General features: G+C 46.8%; 1 long non-coding RNA gene across 1 annotated transcript; it reads right to left on the bottom strand.

Moving 5' to 3' along the window:
• Positions 1 to 267: 267 nt before the first annotated feature.
• LOC135534833 (uncharacterized) lies at positions 268 to 876 on the bottom strand. The gene is made up of 3 exons (XR_010454751.1): positions 780 to 876; positions 489 to 541; positions 268 to 355 (listed from the first exon to the last, which is right to left on the bottom strand). It is a non-coding gene; the product is annotated as an uncharacterized LOC135534833 (long non-coding RNA).
• Positions 877 to 6,074: the final 5,198 nt, after the last annotated feature.

The following is a 6,074-nucleotide window of genomic DNA, read 5'->3' as shown; positions in this document are numbered from 1 at the left end:
TAGTTCTGATGGACCTGATAGAGCTGGTATAACAGTCCCCTCCCCATGTCTTCTAGTTCTGATAGAGCTGGTATAACAGTCCCCTCCCCATGTCTTCTAGTTCTGATAGAGCTGGTATAACAGTCACCTCCCCATGTCTTCTAGTTCTGATAGAGCTGGTATAACAGTCCCCTCCCCATGTCTTCTAGTTCTGATAGAGCTGGTATAACAGTCCCCTCCCCATGTCTTCTAGTTCTGATAGAGCTGGTATAACAGTCCCCTCCCATGTCTTCTAGTTCTGATAGAGCTGATAGAGCTGGTATAACAGTCCCCTCCCCATGTCTTCTAGTTCTGATAGAGCTGGTATAACAGTCCCCTCCCCATATCTTCTAGTTCTGATAGAGCTGGTATAACAGTCACCTCCCCATATCTTCTAGTTCTGATAGAGCTGGTATAACAGTCCCCCTCCCCATGTCTTCTAGTTCTGATAGAGCTGGTATAACAGTCACCTCCCCATGTCTTCTAGTTCTGATAGAGCTGATAGAGCTGGTATAACAGTCACCTCCCCATGTCTTCTAGTTCGGATAGAGCTGGTATAACAGTCCCCTCCCCATGTCTTCTAGTTCTGATAGAGCTGGTATAACAGTCACCTCCCAATGTCTTCTAGTTGTGATAGAGCTGGTATAACAGTCACCTCCCCATGTCTTCTAGTTCTGATGGACCTGATAGAGCTGGTATAACAGTCCCCTCCCCATGTCTTCTAGTTCTGATGGACCTGATAGAGCTGGTATAACAGTCACCTCCCCATGTCTTCTAGTTCTGATAGAGCTGGTATAACAGTCCCTCCCCATGTCCTCTAGTTCTGATAGAGCTGGTATAACAGTCACCTCCCCATGTCTTCTAGTTCTGATGGAGCTGATAGAGCTGGTATAACAGTCACCTCCCCATGTCTTCTAGTTCTGATGGACCTGATAGAGCTGGTATAACAGTCCCCCTCCCCAAGTCTTCTAGTTCTGATAGAGCTGGTATAACAGTCCCCTCCCCATGTCCTCTAGTTCTGATAGAGCTGGTATAACAGTCACCTCCCCATGTCTTCTAGTTCTGATGGAGCTGATAGAGCTGGTATAACAGTCACCTCCCCATGTCTTCTAGTTCTGATAGAGCTGGTATAACAGTCCCCTCCCCATGTCTTCTAGTTCTGATAGAGCTGGTATAACAGTCACCTCCCCATGTCTTCTAGTTCTGATAGAGCTGGTATAACAGTCACCTCCCCATGTCTTCTAGTTCTGATGGACCTGATAGAGCTGGTATAACAGTCCCCTCCCCATATCTTCTAGTTCTGATAGAGCTGGTATAACAGTCCCCTCCCCATGTCTTCTAGTTCTGATAGAGCTGGTATAACAGTCACCTCCCCATGTCTTCTAGTTCTGATAGAGCTGGTATAACAGTCACCTCCCCATGTCTTCTAGTTCTGATGGACCTGATAGAGCTGGTATAACAGTCCCCTCCCCATGTCTTCTAGTTCTGATGGACCTGATAGAGCTGGTATAACAGTCACCTCCCCATGTCTTCTAGTTCTGATAGAGCTGGTATAACAGTCCCCTCCCCATGTCTTCTAGTTCTGATGGAGCTGATAGAGCTGGTATAACAGTCACCTCCCCATGTCTTCTAGTTCTGATGGACCTGATAGAGCTGGTATAACAGTCACCTCCCCATGTCTTCTAGTTCTGATGGACCTGATAGAGCTGGTATAACAGTCCCCTCCCCATGTCTTCTAGTTCTGATAGAGCTGGTATAACAGTCACCTCCCCAAGTCTTCTAGTTCTGATAGAGCTGGTATAACAGTCCCCTCCCCATGTCTTCTAGTTCTGATAGAGCTGGTATAACAGTCCCCTCCCCATGTCCTCTAGTTCTGATAGAGCTGGTATAACAGTCACCTCCCCATGTCTTCTAGTTCTGATGGAGCTGATAGAGCTGGTATAACAGTCACCTCCCCATGTCTTCTAGTTCTGATAGAGCTGGTATAACAGTCCCCTCCCCATGTCTTCTAGTTCTGATAGAGCTGGTATAACAGTCACCTCCCCATGTCTTCTAGTTCTGATAGAGCTGGTATAACAGTCACCTCCCCATGTCTTCTAGTTCTGATGGACCTGATAGAGCTGGTATAACAGTCCCCTCCCCATGTCTTCTAGTTCTGATGGACCTGATAGAGCTGGTATAACAGTCACCTCCCCATGTCTTCTAGTTCTGATAGAGCTGGTATAACAGTCCCCTCCCCATGTCCTCTAGTTCTGATAGAGCTGGTATAACAGTCACCTCCCCATGTCTTCTAGTTCTGATGGAGCTGATAGAGCTGGTATAACAGTCACCTCCCCATGTCTTCTAGTTCTGATGGACCTGATAGAGCTGGTATAACAGTCCCCTCCCCAAGTCTTCTAGTTCTGATAGAGCTGGTATAACAGTCCCCTCCCCATGTCCTCTAGTTCTGATAGAGCTGGTATAACAGTCACCTCCCCATGTCTTCTAGTTCTGATGGAGCTGATAGAGCTGGTATAACAGTCACCTCCCCATGTCTTCTAGTTCTGATAGAGCTGGTATAACAGTCCCCTCCCCATGTCTTCTAGTTCTGATAGAGCTGGTATAACAGTCACCTCCCCATGTCTTCTAGTTCTGATAGAGCTGGTATAACAGTCACCTCCCCATGTCTTCTAGTTCTGATGGACCTGATAGAGCTGGTATAACAGTCCCCTCCCCATATCTTCTAGTTCTGATAGAGCTGGTATAACAGTCACCTCCCCATGTCTTCTAGTTCTGATAGAGCTGGTATAACAGTCACCTCCCCATGTCTTCTAGTTCTGATAGCGCTGGTATAACAGTCACCTCCACATGTCTTCTAGTTCTGATGGACCTGATAGAGCTGGTATAACAGTCCCCTCCCCATGTCTTCTAGTTCTGATAGAGCTGGTATAACAGTCACCTCCCCATGTCTTCTAGTTCTGATAGAGCTGGTATAACAGTCCCCTCCCCATGTCTTCTAGTTCTGATAGAGCTGGTATAACAGTCCCTCCCCATGTCTTCTAGTTCTGATAGAGCTGGTATAACAGTCCCCTCCCCATGTCTTCTAGTTCTGATAGAGCTGATAGAGCTGGTATAACAGTCCCCTCCCCATGTCTTCTAGTTCTGATAGAGCTGGTATAACAGTCCCCTCCCCATATCTTCTAGTTCTGATAGAGCTGGTATAACAGTCACCTCCCCATATCTTCTAGTTCTGATAGAGCTGGTATAACAGTCCCCTCCCCATGTCTTCTAGTTCTGATAGAGCTGGTATAACAGTCACCTCCCCATGTCTTCTAGTTCTGATAGAGCTGATAGAGCTGGTATAACAGTCACCTCCCCATGTCTTCTAGTTCGGATAGAGCTGGTATAACAGTCCCCTCCCCATGTCTTCTAGTTCTGATAGAGCTGGTATAACAGTCACCTCCCCATGTCTTCTAGTTCTGATAGAGCTGGTATAACAGTCACCTCCCCATGTCTTCTAGTTCTGATGGAGCTGATAGAGCTGGTATAACAGTCACCTCCCCATGTCTTCTAGTTCTGATGGACCTGATAGAGCTGGTATAACAGTCACCTCCCCATGTCTTCTAGTTCTGATAGAGCTGGTATAACAGTCCCCTCCCCATGTCTTCTAGTTCTGATGGAGCTGATAGAGCTGGTATAACAGTCACCTCCCATGTCTTCTAGTTCTGATGGACCTGATAGAGCTGGTATAACAGTCACCTCCCCATGTCTTCTAGTTCTGATGGACCTGATAGAGCTGGTATAACAGTCCCCTCCCCATGTCTTCTAGTTCTGATAGAGCTGGTATAACAGTCACCTCCCCAAGTCTTCTAGTTCTGATAGAGCTGGTATAACAGTCCCCTCCCCATGTCTTCTAGTTCTGATAGAGCTGGTATAACAGTCCCCTCCCCATGTCCTCTAGTTCTGATAGAGCTGGTATAACAGTCACCTCCCCATGTCTTCTAGTTCTGATGGAGCTGATAGAGCTGGTATAACAGTCACCTCCCCATGTCTTCTAGTTCTGATAGAGCTGGTATAACAGTCCCCTCCCCATGTCTTCTAGTTCTGATAGAGCTGGTATAACAGTCCCCTCCCCATGTCTTCTAGTTCTGATAGAGCTGGTATAACAGTCCCCTCCCCATGTCTTCTAGTTCTGATAGAGCTGGTATAACAGTCACCTCCCCATGTCTTCTAGTTCTGATAGAGCTGGTATAACAGTCCCCTCCCCATGTCTTCTAGTTCTGATAGAGCTGGTATAACAGTCACCTCCCCATATCTTCTAGTTCTGATAGAGCTGGTATAACAGTCCCCTCCCCATGTCTTCTAGTTCTGATAGAGCTGGTATAACAGTCACCTCCCCAAGTCTTCTAGTTCTGATGGACCTGATAGAGCTGGTATAACAGTCCCCTCCCCATGTCTTCTAGTTCTGATAGAGCTGGTATAACAGTCCCCTCCCCATGTCTTCTAGTTCTGATAGAGCTGGTATAACAGTCACCTCCCCATGTCTTCTAGTTCTGATGGAGCTGATAGAGCTGGTATAACAGTCACCTCCCCATGTCTTCTAGTTCTGATAGAGCTGGTATAACAGTCACCTCCCCATGTCTTCTAGTTCTGATAGAGCTGGTATAACAGTCCCCTCCCCATATCTTCTAGTTCTGATAGAGCTGGTATAACAGTCACCTCCCCATATCTTCTAGTTCTGATAGAGCTGGTATAACAGTCCCCTCCCCATGTCTTCTAGTTCTGATAGAGCTGGTATAACAGTCCCCTCCCCATGTCTTCTAGTTCTGATGGAGCTGATAGAGCTGGTATAACAGTCCCCTCCCCATATCTTCTAGTTCTGATAGAGCTGGTATAACAGTCCCCTCCCCATGTCTTCTAGTTCTGATAGAGCTGGTATAACAGTCCCCTCCCCATGTCTTCTAGTTCTGATAGAGCTGGTATAACAGTCCCCTCCCCATGTCTTCTAGTTCTGATAGAGCTGGTATAACAGTCACCTCCCCATGTCTTCTAGTTCTGATGGAGCTGATAGAGCTGGTATAACAGTCACTGTTTTTTTAGTGATGGTATGCATTAGTATTTACTGCTTCTTGGTGTCACTGTGGCCAGGGGAAGTAGGCAGGGCTGGGGGGGTTGGAACTTCTGTTTGAAACTGACATGGACCCCCAGTGGGAGCCACCCGAGCCCATTTCTTCTTCTCACTGTAGCTGGGCCTGCAGGTGGGACAGGTATAGATCGGGACTGGGTTTGGGATTGAGGCAGGGCCCAGTGGGTGGGTCACTAAAGCATAGACACACTTTGAGCTAACCCACATCCGCTCTCTCTCTCTCCCTCTGACCTCTGACCTCTGACCTGTCAAAGCATAGTAGCAGCCAGTAGGGCCAGCATTAAACGGTTTGACCTCAAACATATAACCTGTGACCTTTTAATCTTTTAATTTTTACATTAAAAATGGTGATCCTTAGTTGAAAAAATTATAATATGTCCTCAATTTGAGAATACCAGTGTTGGGCTAAAACACAATGCTGAGATATATAAATGAGAGGCCCAGACACACACAGTATTTATGCTCCCTTCACAATGGTTTATTCCGGCTGACATACAACATTTTGATATCACAGTAGTCTTTGTCAAGTGTCAGAGAATTGTAAACATTCGGTTACACGATGAGGGGTAACAATGCTGATCTAGGATCAGATTTGCTTCATAAATCACATTATTACATGTACAGGGGGAAGCTGATCCTAGATCAGTACTCCTATTCCAATACACTATGTATACGAACCCTGAGCATTATGAACATTAAGGTTACACTATGAGTTTCTCTCTCTTATCTCAGTTAGTTTTATGACTGTAACAGGGTTGGAGATGTGGCTAGGGGGAGGAGAGATGAGGCTAGGGGGAGGAGAGATGTGGCTAGGGGGAGGAGAGATGAGGCTAGGGGAGGAGAGATGAGGCTAGGGGGAGGAGAGATGAGGCTAGGGGAGGAGAGATGTGGCTAGGGGGAGGAGAGATGAGGTTAGGGGAGGAGAGATGAG

Source organism: Oncorhynchus masou, unplaced genomic scaffold (assembly GCF_036934945.1).
Source record: "Oncorhynchus masou masou isolate Uvic2021 unplaced genomic scaffold, UVic_Omas_1.1 unplaced_scaffold_4003, whole genome shotgun sequence".
Lineage (NCBI taxonomy): Eukaryota > Metazoa > Chordata > Actinopteri > Salmoniformes > Salmonidae > Oncorhynchus > Oncorhynchus masou.
This window is presented reverse-complemented; position numbering and strand designations above follow the sequence as displayed.